Here is a 23,241-nt window from a genome sequence, read left to right on the forward strand (position 1 = left end):
AGACCTTCTCCAAGCCTGCCCAGGTGACCCAAAAGGATGAAAGTGTAACCTGTAATTTTCATGATGGTCTCTGACCCCTACGACCTTGGCCTCTTCTTTGGCCTGCTGTCTCACCGCGAAGCCCAGAAGGAAGTCTTTCAGCCTGAAATGTAGTCAGGATGTCACAAGGTCCCCTTTCTTCATCAGGAAGCAGAGTGAGACGGAGTCATCTGGTGATGTCATTCCCAGTGCCACCACATACGGCGCAGTTCCCAGCCTGGAGCCGCCTTTCCCACACAGAGTAGGAGGGCCACTCTGTGAATCAGGGAACAGCCCCTGGGGTGAGGCCACACACCCAAGCTACCGGTGTGGCAACTACGCCTGTCAGCAACGAGGGCGGGACCTGCCTGCGACCTAGAGGACTGAGAAAAATAGCACAGTCCTCTCTGGAAAGGTCATCCGGCTGGGGCGCACCAAACCCACTTCGTTGGCCCCTCATGCTCTGGGCCTCGGAAAGAATCACACCCCGGGGGACTTGCTAGTTCCTCCTTGGTTCTCTTCCTGCCACTGTGATACTTGTGTTGGCAGAAGGCGTGTGTGACACGGCAAAATTCTCTAAGAGAAAATGGTTAGAGACTTCAGTCATTCGCGTACTAAGGATGGAGAGGAAGGAAGAGAAACTAGAAATATCGAGTACGTATGTGTGTGCTCAGCAGCTTAATTTAATAACCAAAAGTCAATGAGCACATATAATAGTTGGAAAACACAGCTGCCCTACATACAAGTAAAACTCTGATGAGGTCCTGTGTGATGCCATCGCTAAGGGACTGTTATGAACATCCATCTTGGTATGTGTTTAGGTGGTAACAAATATTAAGTAAAAATTTTCAATCAGCAAAGAATCTTCCACTTTGGAGTCAAATAAAACCATTTTTTAAAAAATTTTAAAGGAATCCCTTCCAAAGATTTTCAAAATGGGGGCGGGGGTGTTCTCTACCTGTAAGCCCCCATCTTTTGGAAGAGATTAAGGCTCAGTCATAAGAGAGAGAGATTGAACAATGTTTCACGGGCCCAGCATCCTAGGTCACTCTCTGGGAACTAAGCCTCACATGCTCCTTTACTTTACTCTCCCTTCATTTCAAAATGACAAAAGATTTTTAAGTGACTTCCAGATTTTCTTTGCAAAGCAAATTGTTTTACAGTTATACAATTAAGACTACACGCTCTAACAGGCGAAAAACAAGTCCTTATTTCTTTCATCCTAAGAAGCACATTTCTCACTTTGAAATTGGATATACCCTTGCAGTGAGGCTTCAACAGCACCATTTCCTTTTTTCCTTAGTAGTACATAAAATAATGGTGTGTCTTCCAATTGATAGCATCTTAGGAAACAGAGTATACAAAACAGCTTTTCAGACAGTCATACTTATGACTATCTAAAAACTGCTTATGAATTATTTAAGCAGAGTATCTACATAAGAATTTTACTGACGGTTACTGATCCAGTCCAACTCAACCAACATTTATTGAGCACCTACAGTATGTCTGGGACGAGGAAATGGACCATTTCCTTATGACGCCCACGATCTGAGAAAATAGTGGGCACTTATCTACTCTGAGACAGGGCTGAAAAGGCTAATCTGGTATTATAAACAGCAAATGTTGAGAAGAAAATAGACTAATTCTGCCAGGAGAAACTGTAAGTTGAACCTGGACCTGAAGGATTATTGGGATTTGGCTTAGCCTATGAGGATGGGAGAAAACGAACAGGGATAGAAGTGAGTTTGAAAAAAAAGCGGGGCTGGGCGGAACATTCCAGAAAAAGAGCAAAAGCTCTGAGGAATTAAAGTAGCATTCGCCCAGTATTGTAGAGAGGTCAAGTGCATGGAAAAGAGCTAAAGGAGCTCAGGCTGTGGACACTACATAAGGCGTGAGGGGTGGATGAGAAGTACAGCTGGGCGGTGACTTCTCACCCCCATATAGGGGCTTGGACATTATTGTGTGTAATGGCGTATGCAATAGGATTTTATTAGGGGAGTTACATAATCGAATATGCTCTCCCCACCCGCCCTGGGTACCATGGAAGAGAAGGTGGAGGTCTGTTCCAACCAACCAATCAGGCAGTGCCTGGAAGAGATAAGGTGGCCTAAACTGGGTCAGTGAGAACCCGGGATTAATAAATAAGAAAGGCAGGTGAAGTCGCCAAGACTTAGTGGCCACATATGTGAGAAATGAGAAGGGGAGGAGAAAGAGAAGGAAGAGATGCCACCGAAGCGTCTCGGTTAGTAACTGACAAAATGGAAAGTGACAGTCGCGCCGCCACTGTGAAGTCAAATGGAACATCCAGTTCAAAAGTTTTATCACTGAGCGGCCAGAATTCACTTGCAGGGATCCTACTGGGAATGTGGTGTCCGTTCCACATACGGTCTCGGCACAAAGGAACCGAGGTGAGAACACTCTGATGAAGCAACGAAAGGAAGACACTCTTATTGACTAAGCCAATACCTGTAACAACAAATGGATTAAACAGCATCTACGATTTAACACAAAAATAAAAGTATGATGTGGGGCCATAAAGTTAAAATATAATCCAGATTTTAGTTTGGCTTCCAAAACACTCTGGATCTGCAGGACATCCACGCTGCTCCTTACTCACACGTGGGGGTTGGGTTTATAATTTAAATGAGATCATGAGCAGCAAGGCTTCACCTTTCGAAGAAGAGTATGTGAAACAAGAGGTAGACAGCTACGTAACACCAGGCAGATGCTCTCGTTATGTGAGTGACCATGACAGGGAAGACTGGGGGTGGGGCACACGGTGATGGGAACAGACGTGTGGCAGGAAAGACATGGACCAACTATGAGGTTACGAGTAACTCAATCCAACCTTCCTGACCATCCATTCTCTTTAAAATTAAAGAGGATGGTCCGAAGTTTCAATGTTCCTTGCACTTGAAGAAAGAAGTTTTTGTTACTTTAACCTGCTTAAGTCAAAACTCATGAGTATCATCATGGGAACCAAAATGAAGATTCTCTCTGCTGGGCATTCTTCTTACAGTAAATACGGAATTCAACTAAGGCAAAAATACGGAATGCCACTAAGCTGGACCCCAGAAATGCAAGATGGAACAACCAATTCTTACTTTCAAGACTGGCGCAACATCTTCCTGGCTGAATAATGACTAACATTCATCCTAGCCAAATAGCAAATCAGGAGAAACAAAAAGCACATGAAGTAGTTGCAGATCTGATTTTTTTAAAGTAGAAGAGAAAAATCAAACAAAGCACATACACCCCTCCCTGTAGGCATAAGAGGAAAAGCGGCCTCTTTCAACACAAAGACCGGTCCTGGGAAGTCATGGGAACGTTTCTGAAAACAGTGATCCTTCAAAGTCCCTGTGCAGAAAAACCGATACATAAAATCACGAGGCAAATCTGTTGTTCCTTGTATGACAGCAACGGGCTTAAAAAGCTTGACATTCATTGCCAAGTAATATCTACGAGACCACACACAAAGCAAGTGAAACAGACACTGTGCCTGCCTTCTAAGAATTAACGAGTCCACTCCTGTCCAGGGCACTAGTGCACAAACGTTTTTATGAGCATCCCCATTCAATAAAATCATTCTGAGCATGCCCGCCCAGAACGGTGAGTGTGTTTATATTTATTCAATTAATGTATAAATGACATACATAAGCTATTGTTCCAATAAATTATGCACATTTCAAATTTCTATGTTATGTTGATAATGTGCATAGTTTATTTGAACCAAACGGAAATACACAGCAATTTAAATGCGCGAGCCAGAAAGAACTATAAATTCTGACGTTTCCTTCTCACGCCCTAACGAAATCATCTCGCACATCCATCTGACACTGACAACCACTGCTCCAGGACATAAAAGCCAATCCGGAAACTAAGAAAAAATAAGGAAAAGCCCGTCTGTGGTAAACTCATAGGAAATGCCTCCTTCCCCAGCTGCCTGGCCTTAGCATGGAAAAAGACACTGACAGCTCCTATTCTTTCTTCCTCCCCAAGGCTGTCTGCATTGTTCCGCGTTGCTCCACCAAAAACAGGCTTACCGTGTCTTCCATGAGCATGGAAGGCTGACAGGTGGAATCTGTAAGTTGCAAGAGAACTCTCCAGCAGCAGAAAAAAAGGGTCATCTATGGTTAAAAAAAAAAAGACAAGAGAAAAAGAAACAATCCCCAAATCTGCTGCTGTTTATTTCGTGAGCCTCTTTATTGATGAAGTCCTCAGTTTCCCCCATGACAATGGAGAAAGTCTACACCCCAGTCTTTTAATGAAGCTACATCACAGCGGTGTCAAAAATCACCCAGAATCTTCGGGAAAGTAACGTATCACCATTCAGGAGACCAGGTCTGTAGAAACATACTGGAAACTTGGGGCTGCTCTGAAATGATCTCTGCTAGCACTAGTTCTCACTAAGGGCCATTAAATTATGTTTATGCAATCAAAATAGTAGTCAATATTCCTTCCCCAGTAGTTCATGAAACTGTACCATATGTAGTAAAAGAAAATGCTCTAAGAAAGAAAAATTCATTTTCGCAACCTCCTCATCCCCACCCACCACAAGACAGTACAATGACTGGCCAAGATGCAATAAGCAAAAACACATTTCCAACCATCACCGTATTTTCCAGTGCAGGTAATCTCAGACACGGCCAGGAAAAGTAGGCAGGAAATTTCAATTACATACTCTGGAAGAATAAAAAGCTAACAACACGCAAAGAAAGGGATTGAAAACTCTTTTGGAACAAAACTTTAGTCCTTGTAAGTGGGAAAAATAAAGGTTCATCTTCCAGAAGAAATCCTTTCTCTTTTGGCCTGCTTCCAATCCAGAAAGCCACTGATTCGGAAGGAGCTGTCCCTTAAGAGTGCATATGGCCGTGCCTCCCAGCAGCAGCTGACCCCTCTGAGCTGCCCCTGCCAAGAAAATAAAAAACACTCCCGTTCCCTGAATTCTATGCTCTTATGCTCCTCGGCCAGTCTTCTAACTCCAACTGTAGGTTCTGCCCACAGCCTTCTACTAACTCTCCCTATGGAGTACTTTTCTCTTTAACAAATTGATTTACTTCCTTCCACCCTCCCCGCTACCTAATCTCAAGTCCTCAGGACAAATCTCTTCCCTCTTCCTAACCTCCTGCTGGCCACCTGCCAGCCCCCTCCACGGAGCGATTCCACTGATACTTCAAATCTGACACATCTTTTAGGGTTTAAGCCTTCCATACAAATGTAATATAGACATTGGATTCAGACTAATCTAGCCTTCGTCTGCCATTTAATGTCCCTGTAACCTTGGGCCACTCACTTAACATCCCTATGGAGCGCTTTCTCTACCCGCAAAATTGGAAATTTGCCTTTCAGGTTCGTGCTGGGGAGTAAATGAGGTAATGTACGGGAAGCACTCTTCCTCTGGTGTTTCGTTTGGGCTTCAGGAATGTTAATTTCTTTCTTTCTGTCTTCTCCTTCTCTCCCTTTTCTCCCTTCAAGGTCCCTGAAGTATCTTCTGTACCTATCCTGTCTCTTCTAATTCAGGTCTCCTTGCCTTTAATCCCCATTGCTAATAATTCCTCTCTTCTGCCCAAACTACTCAATGCATACATCACTGCAAAGCCAAACTAATGCACATTAAAATGCATTAAATGTCCTTTGAGAAAGCAGCCACTTCAGTCCCTGCTCAGCTAACTGACATACAAACAGCCTTGGCACCCAACAGAAAGGGCCAGAGGAAAAAAGAAGCAACTTTCTGAAGAGTCAGTTTTCCTCAGATTTACTCAGGAGGTTAGGGAGAGCTGAGGAGTTGGGGCAGATTGAAAACGGAATAAAATTTTATATGTGTATGATTTTCTAAGATGACATACCCATCTTCCCCCCAAAATCAAATGGCACATGGAATGGTTAGAAGTTAATTCTCTTTTGATGTTGGAGTGTTTTATTGGAAAATCTTTCAAAGCTCTGGTCTTCTGAGATTTTTTTCATGACTTTCTTTTCCTGAATCCCTATAGTTACCAACTATTTGAATAGTTGTCTTAATCCACCTCCTTTGGTAGGATCACAGTTCCATGAGGGAGGGAACCAGAGCTGATTACTTTTTATCATGCTGTTCCGCAGCCTGGGCCCTGTATTCATCAGGGTTCCCCAGAGAAACAGAACCAAAAGGATGTGAACAGACGAATGAGCACTTCAAGGAACTGGCTCACGCAACTATAGGGCCTGGCAAGTTCTCCATCTGCGGGGCAGACCGGCGGACTAGAGAACCAGAAAATAACTGAGGCTGCTGTCTTGAGCCCAAATGCATCTGGGCCCTGAAATCCTTCTTCCTAGGAGACTGCAGTCTTTTAGAGCCTTCGGGTGATTGGATGAGGCCCACTCACATAATAGAGGATAATGTGCCTTCTTCAATGTCTACTGATTTAAATGCTAATCACATCTAAAAAATATCTCACTGTAACGTCTAAATTGATATTTAACCAAACGACTGGGCATCACAGCCTAGCCAAGTTAACATAAAATTAACCATCACATGCCCCGATAGACTTTTTCTCCAGTACCCAGTAATGGCATCAATATCACCAAAAGGAACAAAAAGGATAAAATTTATTCTCCCATAGATTTTGTAACAGAATATTCAGCAGATGCTCTTGACTAATTACCTGCCCCTGAGTCCACTTGATCTGAGCTTTGGAAGGAGGTCTATTCGGGGTATTCTCTGTAGCCTCAGGCTCCAGGAAATGAAAGGGTCACTGTGGACAGTGGTCTGACTTCCATGATGTCACCTTTGCCATTTATTTTTCGACAGTTACCTCCCTCCGAGCAGATGTCTCTTGGAAGCCAGCATCATTAAGAGTTGTGGTTCTCTTTTACTTCAGTATAAAAAATAGTATCAAAACATGTTAGCGGAGTATAAAACAAACATACCAGCCTCCTCCCTTAATATCCCACACCCCCACACATACGCAAGTTATGGGGGTCCTGGGTACATAAGCTTCCCTGAGGCGACAATTCTGCTCTCGCCTTGAATCTGAAATTACCACTCTCTCTCACCCCTGAGCCAAGACTTCAAGCACACAGCGGGGTGGGGGTGGGGGGTGTCCCCAGCAAGTCCTCAATTCCCATGCAGCTGGGCTGGAAGTTAGGCTTGAAAGCCCAGTGATGGGGAGGAGGGTCAGAATGATTGTTCAGCAGCCTCCTACACCCTGCTCATGACTAATGCTTCACGCTGGGAGAGCTATTCTTCCCAGCTAGTTGGAACTGACAAGGCCACATTTAAACCAAACCAACCCTGGGGAGGCTCAGAAGTCACCACAGCCCTCCCAAGCCCTAAACGTGCCCCTTTCTGAAAGTATTCACCTTGAGAGAAAGCGAGTTGAGAGATTTGTGTTAAGAGCCCTAATTCTGCTTCCCGATGGGCAGGGAGCATGAATTTTCAAAGGCCAAACCAAAGAACATGCACAGTGGGCATGATGGGTGTTCTCTGAGCACCAGGTTAACTTTTGAACTTGGGGCAAGTAACTTCATTTCTCTATGGCTTTGGATTCTTCCCCAATAAAACTCAGTACCTCAAAAAGAAAATGCTTCCAAAATGTTGGGTGTCGCAAGCAAGGGTGCCGTTGGGTGCTGGGAAAAGGGCATTGTGTACATAATCGTTGTAGGAATTTGTCTTTCCAGTAGTGATTTTCCATTCAAAATAGGATCCATAAGAGGAAGGAGGGGGATTAATCAAGTGTATTCACTAAATGGAGTGCAATGATCAAAATAACATCAGCCTTCTGGTTCTGCGGATGCCTCACTCGTACGAGCACAGGGAGATGGGGACTGTGTGTGGCCTGAACTAATGTTGGCAAAGGGTGCCAGCTCCAGAGCCACCTGTTTTGTTCTTTTTCTCTCACTCTGTCCCCACACTCACAGGAACAAGCTGCCATCTGTGCTGTACCAGGCTCAGCTCAGTTTTCCATAAAGGTAAATAAGAGCCTGACGTTTTTCCTCTAAAAGAATCCTTTCAATTATTGCTTCCAGACCTCAATCTCAAATTCAACTCAGCCCACTTCAGTTTCAACGTGGGCACCTTCTCAGTGAGTGCCACAGTGCAAGGGTCCATGGGGAGGCTAAGATGGCAAAGGCTTAAGGCTCCTTAAAGAGACTTAAGTACCTTTTGTGGGCGGGGAGAGGAGGAGAAATGAGACAAGGACCCAAAAAGTATAATTGTAAGGGCCCAAGAGCTAGGTGCCTATGAAGCATAAAGGGTGTGATGTAATGAAATTCTTTACGCCAAGAATATGTAGATGAGGCTAATACTCTTTACAAGGAAATACATGCTCTCCACCGGGCAATGATAAAAACATACATTTATTTAGATTTTGAAAATATATACAATAGGCTAAGATGGCAGTTTAATTTGACTATGATTTTTTTAAAGCTGAATTTCGATTATTCGGGAAAAACTGATGATCACTTTGGCATCTCATTTCAGAACGCTGATGAAATCTTTGGGAAAAGAAACATTTCTAATTGTGGAGATTAATATTTGGTATTTGGAAATAATTTCACTATAAAATCACAGTATAGAGGAGAATATCAATTCTAAAAAAAGAAAAACACATTCCAAAGGCCTTATTTAAATAAACAAGAACAGGTCATTTCAGATATTACACTATTTAATTTTGAAATGGCTGGTTTTTCCCAAAAGAGCCCCATATGAAGAATCACAATTTTTTGACAGGTAACAATGATGAAATATAAAAATTTTTAAATCTCGCCTGTGCATGAATCATCCACATGATGAGACAATAATACTTAGGTGTTGAAACTCAAGTCTCTTCTATTTCAAATATTAGTTTGAGAAGAAGCAAAACATGTCTCTTTGTGTGGAAGACCCTGGATCCCTTTAGTTCTGATATGAAAATGGACTAGATCCATTTTTCCTTTTTTTTTTTTAATGCCTATAGCACCTGGTATTCCTAGGTGGTCTCCCATCCAAGTAGTAACTAGGCCCGACCCTGCTTAGCTTTCAAAATCAGACGAGATCAGGCATGTTCAGGGTGGCATGGCAGTAGACAGATCCATTCTTCTCAAGTTCATGTCCTTAACATCCTCTCCTAGCATCATAGGAATGGCCCACACAGGGCTATTTGAAAGGAACAATCTAGAAATACATGCATTCCTCTCTTACTGTGCTTTGTGTTAAAAGAATGACATGAGCAAATTAAGAAAATAAATAAAATAAAATAAAAATCGCATACAAAAAAAAAAGAAGGTATATTTGAAGACATTATGTTAAGTGAAATAAGCCAGACACAAATGGCCAAATATTGTATGGTTCCACATGCAAAGTACCCGGAACAGTCATTGAGACAGAAAGTAGAACAGTAGTTGCTTAGGGGCTATGGGAAAAATGGGATAGGGATGTTAGTCTTTAATGGGTATAGAGTTTTGATTTGGGAAGATGAACAAGTTCTGGAGATGGATGGTGGTGATGGTTGCAAAACGATGTGAATATAATTAATGCCACTAAACGGCATACTAAAAATGGCTAAAATGGTAAATTTTAAGTTCTGTATATTACGCAATAAAAAGATTAAAGGGTATATTAAAAACTAATATTTATAGGATGCTTCAAAATTTGAAAAAATTTCTATACACATTAGATCATTTAATCATCACAGCAACCTGGAACAAGGGTATGTGTGTAACTCTTACACCACTTTCTGTGTAAATGACACGTCTACTGCCTAGCGCATGGAAGAATGGCTTGACCATCGTCTGATATCAAGTCTATATCCTTCGAAACATGTTCTCATCGCTACGCTGTCTTCCAATATTTATATGCATTTTATAGAAATATAGGAAATGTTTATGCATGCTTGAAGAAATATTCATTCTATGGTCAAAATTGGGAACTCCACCTCTTGCAGTAAAGAAATGAATTTCACTTGATTCAACCCAGTGCCTCCCAAACTTTCTTAATCACGAAAGCTTATTTTGCGGAATACCTCTTAACGATCTGTGGGAAAGTGAGTGTTTTGTAGGTTACTACTATGGGAAATCACCTTAACAAAATGTACCCATTTCAATTACTACAGATTCAGTCTCCTTGCGAAATAAAGAGCTAACTAAGTACTCAGGTATTCACTTAATTGGCGGGTTCACGTATCAATACCATCACCAGCACTATCCTCATCTGGTAATTTTCTCTCTCCAATTTTCTATCTTCCTCATCTGGATCATTCTATCGTCCATAAAAGTACAACACGGACCATGAGAAAGATAATAATGATCAACCGGGCATCATCGCTCGCTTTCACCCAGTGGGCATGGATCACATGAGACCCATTCCAGGGTATGTGGTATAACTAGAAATGCAATGCTATATGTGCCCCCATACAAACCCTGGTGTAAATGAGTCGGAGAAAGTAACAAATATATTATTCTGCGTTAATTAAATATATCAGAGGAAGGAGGTGCAGGGTGAAAAAAGAATACAAGTTATACAGGTGATTTTATACAGCAACAATTTAGATTTGGAGTTTAATACATCTCATCAGCAGTCTCTTCCCACCAATTAAAAACACCAACAAACACAAACCGAAAATTCTCATCATGGGCTTATTGTTTTGTTGCGTTTTTAACACAGTGCAGCCAAAAAATTTTTTTAAGACACAGCGATGAGTTGCTCAAAAATAATTTGTAATATGGTATGCATATTTAACGCTCAAAGAGACTTAAGTATCCCCTTCTGGGACTCAATCAAAAATAAATCTTCTTCCATGCCTGTTCAGGATGAAGGAAAACGGTCCCGGTTTTCAAGAAGTAAACTTGGCCGTGGATCCATGCCACCGCCCTCCCCTGCTCCCGTGACATTTCTGAGAATGCAATTAACTGCTGACATTGGCCCAGGTTTCAGTGGAGCAAACACTAAACCTGTCAACTGTTATTTCTTGCTGGGGCTTGTGCTGTTTGTTTGTTACGTACATTTAATTTATATTGGGAGTCTGTCAGCTTCTTTTGTTTGAACTTGACACAATGGGAAAAGCCCTTAAGGGTTAATTATTAATCTCAAAATGAAATCTGAAAAGATAATGAACAGGTCTTGAGCAATTTTGAGACACCCAACAGCATAAGTCAAAATCAGATCTGTTCCCAGACAAGACTAGTCTCAAACTCGACTGCATGTCATTAGCCACTAAGTGTCTGAGACTAAAAGATTAGTGCTCAAAGAATGGACTCTAGAGCCAGATGGAATCGGGTGGGAATTTTGCTTCTGCTATTTAATACTTAAGTGACTGTGGAAAGTTACTCTGTGTCACTAGGACTCAGTTTCCTCCTTGGTAAAACAAGGAAAAGAAGAGTAAATGGTACAGTCCCTTGAAAACCACACAGTCCACTGTCTGAACCACAGAAGTGATCGGTACCCGGTAGCCTGAAAAAAAATGTGAGATCTTTCATTACACCTCGATGCTGATTATAATCATAATCTCCAGGCTCTTGCATTGTAATTAGAAATTTTCAAAAAATAAGCAGGTACAAAAAAATGTTCTTGAAATTAGTGCCTGAATTTATAAAATCTCATCCCTTATTGATTACAATAAAAACACATGAAGGCTTCGTACGGAATAGGAAAGCACATAATAGTCATGAGAGGCAACCAGTATCCATCTTCGATCGTAAACTATAAGGATGAAAAGTGACAACTCAATAGACCAAAACCTTATAAAATAATACACCAATTCTCTAGTTCTTTTATGTCTTTGCAAACTTTCCCAAAAGATTATTGTTACCCAAAATTAAAGTCACGGAAGATTCGGCTTCTAAATATAAGTAACCATGTTGACCGATTAAAGATAACTAGAGATAAAAACTTAAGTATTTTGCAAAGAGTATGCCAATGGCCATACATTATTTATTATCCCATGATTTGTCAGGAATACACAAAGTAAATCGGATTACTAAATATAAACATACTAAAGTATAGATTTACTAAAATACTAATCCTATAATATTTAGATTTAAAAGGTCATGGTTTAAAGGGATCAAAACCAAATACCTGAAATCTCATGGTAGGAGGTACCAATAACCAAACACGTTTGCTGCTAAGTTGACTCAGAAAAACCAGCACCAAAAATTTGACATGGAGTAGATACGACCCAAGTACGTTTGGAAGTGACAGTAAAGATGAATCTGAATCATGAATTTTAGAGCAGAGTTCATCTAGAGAGCGAGGTTACATGACAGGATCACTTTCTGTTAACAAGCATAAACCATAGCTAATATGTCTGACACTAAGGGCTTAGGATTGGAATGAGGTCGGGATGTCTCATCAACTCTTTGACACAGATGTGATCATATCCTCAAAAGTCAGCCAGGAAGGGCCCAGGCCTGGAAACCAGGGGTCTGTTTCTACAGGGACTACTTTATAAGAGCTAGATTAATACACTGGAATTAAAAACTACACAATGAAAACCCTGGGTACAATGTCTTATTCTTTTCTGTAGACTCTCTTATTACACAACCTATAACTATGGAATGCAGACAAGGGCATTAAATAAGAGCACTGAGAAGCACAAAAGAAGCTCAGATAGGATATATGTCCAAGGTAAAATTATGAATGTATATTAGACACATGTAGTTGACTATTTCTCCTACCCAGGTAGATATTAGGCTCAGAGAATAAAAACATTATTACTCAACATATACTTGAGATGTCAACTATCTCGCAAAACTGTCCTGCAATGCTATTCATAGTCAATTTTAAGTAACTTCTGGATTTAAATCTTCTGGGTTGCAGAGCAGCACAACCTTCGCAATCATTAGCATCAAAATAATTTATAATTGTTAAAACTGGAAAGACCTGTGAAAAACCACTCTTTGGGGGAGAAAATGACTATGATAAAACCAAAGCAAATGATACAGTGAATTTATAGGAAATTCTACCCCAAGCTCCCGGTGACCAGAAGCAATGATTTGTGGGGCTTCTGAGAGCTATAGGCTCTATTTGACGGTGAATGCTACAGACATGTTCTATAACTAAAGCGGAAAAAAAAAAAAAAAAAAATGGCCCTCTTTTCAATTTCCTCTGAAACTCCAGACCTACCTAAACACTTTCCATCTGTTAGTCCTAAAGGTATGAGACATGACAAACAGCAGCGACAGAAATAAGTATTTGGAAGGAAGACGAGAAGAGGGAGAAAGAGAAGAAAGCAAAGAAGGAAAGAAAGAAAATCCTGAAAGTTTAGGGTCCAAAAAGAATCGGGGTACACCAATTAAAACCCAGTTTTAAGTTTTCAAATACCCTTTGTTTCGAGAAGTCATCAGGAGAATCTGTTTTTAGAAAATCTATCCCGTAAGTCTCAAAATTGGGGGTCCAGTTCAATTCAATTCAGCCAAACAACTACCATGTGTCAAAGGTAAAAAGCGATCTCCTAAAATGAGAACATGGTTAGAGTTTTTTCAATGTGGGTGTGCGTACTTAAAATTCAAGTGGACGAAAAGAACTTTTCTAGTCTTAGTCAATTCTGATAACATTATAATATTATGTCCTTTACATGTTTTGAATTTATAAATTTACCTAACTCCTATCTCAGATAAGTTTCTTTTATGACACTCGTGTATGTGTATAAGGGGGGGGGGGACGTATATTTATAAAATAAATGGTATAAATTTTAAATATTTTGCTTTACATGGATGTGCAACTAAAAGCATTCGTTATGGTTATCGTTTCACTAAAATATTGCTTTTTTAAAACCATCTATCTATAAATAATTTTTAAAAATCGAATTTAGAGGCAAGAATTTTAGTTGATTATTTTTAGAGTGCCAAATGATAAGAAACCATGTGGAAAAGTTAAGTGGTAATGAATGAGCATTTGGCTCTGCAGCTGAGGAGAAAGGCAGGCTCACAGAATTGAGAAGCAATGGGGGAGCAGCACAGATGGGAAGGAAAGGGGAAAAGGAAAGGAAATTGGATGAAGGAGAGACAATAAGAAGAGAAACTAGTTCTCAGCTATTCCCCTTCCTGACAGAACTACAGATAACAGCTGAAAAATAACCCTAGCTGGTCCCTCTGATAGCCGCTGGCCCGCGAGGAGCAACCTCGCCCTCCCACATCCCCTCTTCTTGAGAAAGCTGCTTTTCTATCGCTCTGGAAATCTTACCAACACCCAGCTGTGGAAAAAAAAGTGATGACAACAATTTCAAACTTGAGTTTTAACATGACTGAACCTCTCCTAAGTCTTTTAACAATTTGTGTAAGAATGTGCCTGGAGGCTCCGAAGCTATCCTTCCATGCCAGCGTACAAATTCTAAACAGGCCTCACCGTTCTTACGATTTAGAAACACCACCAATTCTCCCCTAAAACTTTCATAAAAAATGTCTATGGTATATCGACCTCAAGATAACCACAGAATATACTTCATAAAAACCTGGTGACTAGAGGGGGGAGGGTGCCCCCTTATAGGAGTGGCCTGGTATGGGGGTGTCAGAGCCCAAGCAGGGTGATGGGGGAAGGGGCAGGCAGGCACCCACAGAGGGGAGCAGCCAGGGTGCATCAGAGTCGTAATGAACTGAGGAGTAAGGGGACACAAGAGGACACAGGAGCCAGCTTGGAGGAAACACACATCCCCCCTCCCCCAGGCCAAATCAGGGAGGACCTGAATATCAAAATAAATCCTACTACTAACAGATTATAACCTGTTGACTCAAACAGGAAACCGTGAGTGAGTGAGTGAGCAAGCAAGCGAGCAAGTGAATAAATTCAAAGTCTGATAAGAAATAGGAGGTCTACAAATTATCTCTCTCTAAAACATTTACTAAATACAAAAGGGAAGAGTTAAGTTCCCAGCAGAGAAGGCTGGCAGACACTGTTCTAATCAAGAGACCAAGGAGAATGGACATCATCGAAAATGGTACAGGTCAAATCGGGAGTTCCCAGGGAAGGCACAGTTGATGACACACCATCACTCACAGTGTGTCTACCAGTGATGCAGAGTGTAGATCTGCTCTCAAGAAAAGTCACGTGAAGGCAGACTGAGGGACATAAAACAAAATAACTAGCCTGAGCTCTTCGAAAGTATCAAAGTCATGAGAATTAAGACTGAGGAGCTGTTCCTGACTGAAGGAGTCTAAAGTCATTTCACGGCTAAACACAACACACGATTCCACCTGGACACATGTGCTGTCTGAAAGGGCAGCATCCTTATGGCGCTCAGAACAAATAACGAACTGGATGGAATGTGGTGTGAGGAGCTGCTGCTAACATATCTGTTTATTTCATGATTTTGAGCCCTGAAGGGTAGTTGTGTGGAAGAGTGTCTTTGTTTACAGAAAAAAAAACACTCACATCCAGGGTAATACTAACTTACTCTCAAGTGATTTAGAAGAGAAAAAAAAATCTTTATACTATATTGCCAACTTTTTTCTCAAAGTTTGTGACGATTTCAAAATAAAAACGAAATTTCAAGCACCACGGCGTATTTATTTATTCTAAGTTCTAGACACAGGTACAGAACGGTTATGGATGATTTATATAATGAACTAATAACATATTTCACAGGTGATTTACTACACATGCAAATTAATGAAAATGTACAAAATTTGCTGGTTTCATCTTACAAAAACAAAGCCACATGTGTTTGTGTGCTCTTGTGTCCCCACCAGAATATCGGAATCCTCGGTCACAGCAGGTCTGTGCAAATTCAGGGCCTGTGTACTTCGATGCTAAGCCACCCCTACGTCGCCAACACTCCGGGTACACGATAAGCGCATAGAACGCTTGGAAACAACCCCCACACCTGACAGCCCTCAGTGAGCCATCCACGCACCACCGGGAATTATGGAACAAGACCCAAATCACTGTTGAGTACTCCACTCACCATTCCGTCACACTCTGAAGACGTGGGTTCTAGTCTCAGATCTACTCCAGACAGCTCTGTGACAGACCTACACTGGGTCTCGGTTTTGTCGCCTGGAAAACGGAGATTGGCACAAAAATCTCTAATGCTGATCAATTCCACCAGCATTCAGTAAAGGTCCTATCCTCCAGGAGCTCAAGTCTCAGAGAAGGAGTGGGGGTTGGCGAGCAGAAGAAATAGGTAACACTGGATCCTGGAGGAGGGAGGAGGGAGATGAGGGAAAGTTATAGGAAGATGTAGAGCCTCAGCTAAGCTCTGAGGATACAAATTAGGAGTCCCCCCAAGAAGAACTAAAGGATGGGGAGGGGAATTCACCAAATAGAGTTGCTACAGTAATACACAATGGTTAGCTCTGGCGCCCCCTAGCGGTGGGACCTTGGGCAAGTTATGTAACCTTTACATCATCCTTTCCTCTTTTGTAAAAGGGAGATGATAATATTACTCTGCTTGTCCCCGGAGGGGTGGAGAGGGGCTTAAGTGCTTTAATATATTCCATATACCTATATATTTAACATTTAATCTACACTTAATTATTAGATTAATAATTATATGTAACATTAGGTACTAACATAATTGTTGATTGATTAAAATACTTGACAATTTAATCTACACTTAATATATTCTAAATGCCTTAGTCCTCAGGAGGGTTAAATCCTTTAACATATTCTACAAGAGACCCTGGCACACAGTAAGTACTCAGCAAATGTTTGTTGATATTTTTTATGATTAAATGGATTATGATGATAATAACTTGGTGTAGTTCACGAAGAATGTATAGTGTATGTGTGTGACGAGGGTGGGGGTTGCTGCAACTTTGCAACACTAAATCCAGATTAGCTGGCCACCAAACGTTGCAGATGCCAGGACGAGGAATTTGAACTTGATTCTGTCGGCAATGGGAGTCCGTCTGTATTAGTCCTTATTTAGAGCCTACTGATTCTCAATTAAACGAGCTTGGTTATCTGGTTTGGCAGCCTAGGGTAAAACTAAAGGCAAGGAGCTAGAGGGACTAGTCCTGGTGGGGAGGAGAAAAAAGGGACAGAAAACCATACTAGATGTGACGAAAGGGAATGAAGCGACCAAGAGCAATTATCTCCAAAGCCTCGTCACTCTGGTCCAACCTCCATAACCTCTACTGCCCCAAATCTCAGCACAGGAGGAAACAAACCTGACTAAAGATTAATTCATGCTCAGTCTATTCTGTCAAAGATAACCGGTAAAATGTGAAACGTCAAACACTTCCAAAATTATTATTCGAGATGAAAAGCTCTGCAATTTATAGGGGAGGGGAAAATCTCTTAGGAAGATCGCATAGCTGGAACTTTCCACTCCTGGATGTGAAAGTCTGGCCTGAGCTCTCCTGAGAAGTCAAGAGAGCTGCTTCTCAGCTTAGGAAACACAGAGAGGTGGCCTTGTAACCCTAAACAGTTGTATACGGTGGTTAACTCAGAGCAAAGTGAGGTACAAAGATGAATGTTAAAGGAATCTCCAAAGGTAGCACAGATCCACAAAGAAACCATCTAAAAAACCTAAATTTGATTATAACTAGAATGCATTACACACGATCAGACATTTACCCTGAATCTTTGTGCAGGTTATAAACACATCATTAGACAAAGAAGAAAAGGCCCCAGTGCAGCACTTTAAAAAAAAAGTTTTTAAGCCCCAATTCCCTTCTTCTCCATTTGTGGGAAGCTCATAAACACCTACGATGAAAATGGATCTGGAATTCAGATCAAATACCTAACTACCGCGTCCAGTAAATTCCCGTCAAGATCTTCCTAGGAGAAACACGTCACCTTCAGATTAAGTTTGAATGTTCGCCCGTGGCAGAGACATGAATGAAATTGATTCCTTTTTCACCTGAGAAACGAGGAAATGTGGCTTTCCAGCCCAGTCGCAGCTACATGGGGGTCCCGTGCTTGCATTATGGACAATGGAATGTGGGCTCCAATGATGCTGATCACTCCCAGAAGCTACACGGGACACCTCCCCTGAGACACTCCAGACACTATTTCCTCTCTTTCTTGCACAGAGAAGCCAACCAGACAGAGCAAGCTTGGGTCCCTGAATGACCTTGTGGAGACAGAGGTGGGGTGAGAAAGAAACTATCACCCCTCCTGCGGCGACCTGAAGAAAACCTTGGTGAGAACATCAAGTAACCCTCTGAGTGTATGATATCACTGAAATTTAAGGCTGTATATTAAAGGAGTAAGCCTATCGAGGCACAAAACTGCCTTGGGTTAACGAACTTTTGTTGAGAATCTTCTGGATGGTTATAAGGCTACCAGCTCCAAAGAAGTCTTGGAAATTTCCCACCATGGAATTCTTATAAAATGTCTTAAATGTTTCCAAAATGGAGACACATCGGACTCCTGACAACCCAGACTTACCAGCCACCTTTAAGAAGTAGAAGTTAAACGCTCCCAAATGGAACCCCTACTACTGCGTTCTTATCTACCAACTTAGTGACATCGAAATGACAGAGCAGATATGTTAGAAAGGCGTTCTCGTTAGTGCAGCCAACGACCCTAAAAGAAGGGTTACCCGGCTATGCCAGATGTAAGAATGAAGATGGCGTTGACTGTAGTCACCAAGGAAATGGTTTAAGGCAGTATGTCAAAATGTTTGTTTCTATATCAAAGTATAATTTGCATTGTTTTTTTTTTTAGATATTTACATTTAGCTCAGTGACCAGTGCAATGTGAGCCTCCAACGAAAGACTGCATTCTAACTTTTCTTGAGAGACGGTAGCATCAGCTGGCCGGAACTCCCTCACGACATGTAAATAATGGATGACCAAGACATTTGTCCTGGAGCCAAGGAGGAAAATCTCGATTCCCTTGCTCAGTGTCTTCACAGTCAGGAAATGTTTTCTGACACTTCGTTGATGGGTTAAGAGACACATGGTCAAAATGGCTAACTCAGGGGAATTAATATCCTCCAAAGTGAGGAGGAGGCCTTGAATTAAGCTGCCAGTTTCCTAAAAAGGGGATGGACTCTACCGTGAGAACAGTTCATATTACTAAGAAATTGTTTTCTCTTTAAGACGCCACCCAGTCAAAGACCAAAGCTTTAAACGCTGACATGAAAGCAATCCAAAAATGCCCACCAAGGCTCCCAGGGAATCATGGTATATATAGATTTTGGCCCAAAGGGCAATGAGAAGTAGTGTATTATCACCCGTGACCCAATTAAGTGAATAATTTCTTAAAAGACTCATTCTCTCATACCTGCATCTATGAAAAAATTTCACAAAGGCTCCATTTCCTCCACGTTGGAATATATCGGGGCACGAAGAGCAGTGTGTGAATGGGCGGTGGGGGAGGGGCCGGCTACCCTGACTCACCAGTCTAGTTATCTCTACCCTCCATAGACAGAGGACTGAGCAGTGCTTGAGGAGTTAGGCTCTGGGGTCAGGAAGACGACTGGGTGAGCTTCTTAATTTCTTAACATCACTAAACTTCGGCTTCTCATCTGTAAGTAATGGGAAATCAGTTCTAATGATTCTTCCTAATAATACCTCACCACCACCACCACCACCACTCCACCCCCAAATAAGCTTTGAAGGTTAAACGTGACAGAATGCAAAAGCACAGAACACTAGGCTGGGAACATTAAAAATGACCAATAAATGTTAGTTACTATCATCAGTACATGTCATTAGTATGTATAATAGAAATATCAGTATGTATTGGCAGCATATAATGTCAGAACTCTTGCAAACAGTTGGAAAACTGAGAAATAATGAGATGTCAGGGGTTCTAAAAACACCTTCCTTTTTCACGAAATACATTCCCTACCCAGATGAATAACAATCAAAACATCCACTATTCGTTGTTTATTTTTATTTCTCTCCTTAAGAAACATACTTTCAAAGACATAAACTTGAGTCTTACCAGTATGAAGTGGTCACTGAATCCAATACATACATAATAAGAGGCCCATTTTACAGATGAGCAAATTGAAGCTCAGAGAGGTCAACTACATGGCCCAAGTTCTTAGAAGTAGCTGAGGCGGAATTCCACCTTGGTCTATGTGACCTGAGAGTCGTGCCTTTCCTATAAAACTCTGCCAGATACTAGTAATTATCTTCCTTCCTAAGGAAAACTTTTACTAGCCAGAGAAAGTGAAAGGGAGAAACGAGAACATGAAAACATTATGTAAATAGGAGGCGTGCATGAATGGGGCCAGGCGTGAGACAGGAGGGTCAGGAGGCGGGATTTTAAGGAAGGTCAGCAATGTTCTCGAACCCACATCACAGGCAACCTTTAATAATAGCAGCTACTCACCAGCCGGGTGCAAAAAGAATGTTTATATGCACAGAGTATGTTCTACATATTATTTTATAAGATACAACAAGCTTACACTTAAATCTTCTTGCAATACACTAAGAGTGGAGGAGAAGCAAGGTTTTCATAAATAAATTATCTTTTCTAAAGATTTGAATACATTTATTTGAGGTAGACATTTGTTCGGAGTATGTTCTGATAATCCTGGAAATTCAACAAACTGTTTTTCTTAAAGATTAACATAATACCTACAAAAAGTAATTCTGAGGAGAGGAAAATACCAGGAAAATTTCTTACCTCTCTTTGCGCATTTTTTTTTTTTTTTTTTTTTTTACCACATTAACTTTAATAACAGATCCTGGCAATCGAGTTTCAGTGATATTCTGAGTCTTCGTGGAGACTCCCATCTGGGTTCCAAATAACCAACATTTGCAAGTGAACAGAATGTTGGTTCACAATATAGAGAAAGGAAAGGCAGATTGTTCTTTTAATGTCATTATAAAGTGTGGAGGCAAAATAATTTATACCAAAAAAAAATCAGGAGTTAAATAGACTACATTAAAAAATAATAATAATAAAAAAAAGATTAAGCAGATGCTTTGAAACAAGGACACTACAATGCCCAGAGTGCTCGGCTGCTCGGTTAATGCAGCCAGAATGGACTGATTCTGGAACATACGAAGGGAAGTCTGAAATGTAACTCTTCTATGGTGTACAGACAGTTCAACCATTACTAAGAATACCAATTACTGCTTATTGAAGATTTATGCTACGTATTTTACATACACAGGCTTATTTAATCTTCCCATCAATCCTGGGAGAAAGCCATTATTATTATTATCAGGACCATTTTACAGATGAGGAAACTGAGTTTAAGAACCATTATGTCTCTTGTCTAAGGTAGAAGAGTAGGGGCAAGGTGATCACACTGATCCTTCCTTAGCAGGAACGCGGAAGAGTCTGAATGTAACGGAAGAATGAGAGAGAGGCTTCGACGGCGGGCCTTAAGCTGATTTTCATTAGAGGTGTCCTCAGATCACCTGTGGATAAGTGATGACTGGGGGTGGGATGCTAAGAAATAAATGTGTTAGTGGGAACACTGGACTCTTGAACCTTTTTATAAGGAAGAAACAGAGCCGACACAGTCAAAACATATCAAGAAAAGAAAGCATGAATTTCTTTAAATTGTTCCCACTGTCCTAAATACTATATGGCAAAGCAAGCAGAGCAGACATCAGCTTTCTCAAACTGGGACCCATATTTATCATTTCAACCCACTATATAGACAATACGGCCTGGCTTCTTTTCTATTCTGTTCTATTACATTGTTTTGGTAATGTTGGCCCCAAACCACTAAAATTATTTTATAAATCCCAAAAGGGTTTCAACCCTTAGTTTAAAACCACAGCCCGGATAGAAATTACAAGTTTCTACGTGAAGCTATTTCTTGTTTAAAAATAATGTTCCTGCTTTTAAAGGGCAGGGGTCACATAGATTTGCTAACTTTGGCAGTTTTGCGTAGGCCCTGGGAATTGACCTAATACAAAGGCGCTTAGCATAGGATCTCTGGAGAACTTTCAAAGGCCTTTGAACCTTCTGGAATGGGATATAAAATTATGCATATGGGTATATCTGCATTTGTATAAAAAGAGTTCCATGGCTTTTAGCAGCTCTTCAAATGAGAGGGACCCACAAAAGTTTTATGACATAAGTGTACTTATTTTGTGAGGGTCACCAAGCCTGGTGACAAAACCGCATAAAACTTCCGCTACATATAAATAAATTTAATCTGTCAGGAGAGGAGATCATCGCTAACAAAATGGCCGTGAAATTATGTCACAAAACAAAGAGTAGCAATACAGCAGAACATATAGAGCATTCGTTCATTCATTCATTCATTCATTCATTCTACTAAGTCTTGTCCAAGAGTAATGAACCATATTAAGACGCTGGGTGTTAGAGTAGGAGAGAGAGTTATATCAGAGGGTCACCAGTGTGCTTCTGGGGTTCTAGGATTCTGAAACCTACAAAATTGAAAATTGTCACCTACCTATACTTCCTGTCTCCAACGGAGAACTGACAGGATGTTAAGATAATTACTTTAAAAATCATTGTTTCATCATTACCCGTTCCTAATTAAACAGCCAAAATATTTCAAGAAAAGGTTCTCGCTGATTTAGACAGTCGTGAAATGCAGCCATCCTCGAGTGAAAGGGTGGTGTTCACCTTTCAAAAAGGGGAGCACTTTTATGGGGAGTAAACAAAGAAGTGCATTTCTATCTGAATGTTTATTAAAACACAAACGTGGCATTCTTCTCCTGCGCTATGGTTCTGACACAATTAGCCCTCTTGCTGAAAACTAATCAACACTCTGAGTGGTTCACTTTTATCAGATCAAAGGTGACAAAATACTTGTGTTTTGGAACTAAGACAGCATTCAGCTTAATGGAATAGTGTGTGTGTCATGTCCCTGAGCCTGAGGTTTCCTGAGACAGGAAGGCCCATTTACCTATTTTTCTTTCATTATTATCATTACATCTATTCTAGTGGGTGTGAAGTGGTATCTCATTGTTTTGATTTGCATTTCTCTAATGACTAATAATGTTAAGCACCCTTTCACTGGCCATTTGTATATTTTCTTTGAAGAAATGTCTATTTCCCCATTTTTTTAATTGCGTTGTCTGTTGTTGTTGAGTTGTAGACCAACGTTCATAGCAGCACTATTCACAAAGGCAAAAGGTAAAAATATGAATGTCCACTGACAGACGAATGGGCAAATAAAATGCAGTATGCATATATAATGAAATATTATTCAGTCAAAAAAGGAATGAATTGCTGATATATGCTATGGGATGAATGAACCTTGAAAACATTATGCTAAGTGAAATAACCCAGTCACGAAAGGACAAATATTGTATGATTCCACTTCAGTGAGGACTTGCCTATCTGGAATAGGCAAATCCATAGAGGCAGAATGTAGACCAGAAGTTAGAGATGGGGGGAGGCGGGTATTGCTTAATGGGTATAGAGTTTTTGTTTGGGAT

The 23,241-nt window shown here is 40.9% G+C and overlaps 1 protein-coding gene and 1 pseudogene across 1 annotated transcript in view; both read right to left on the reverse strand.

Annotated features, from left to right (window-relative positions):
- The window catches only part of TIAM1 (T cell lymphoma invasion and metastasis 1), a 327,269-nt gene that overhangs the window by 133,509 nt on the left and 170,519 nt on the right, over window positions 1-23,241 (reverse strand).
- On the reverse strand, window positions 8,940-9,058 carry LOC112476882 (annotated as a pseudogene).

The sequence above is a fragment of the Pteropus alecto genome, unplaced genomic scaffold, assembly GCF_000325575.1.
Source record: "Pteropus alecto unplaced genomic scaffold, ASM32557v1 scaffold81, whole genome shotgun sequence".
Classification (NCBI taxonomy): domain Eukaryota; kingdom Metazoa; phylum Chordata; class Mammalia; order Chiroptera; family Pteropodidae; genus Pteropus; species Pteropus alecto.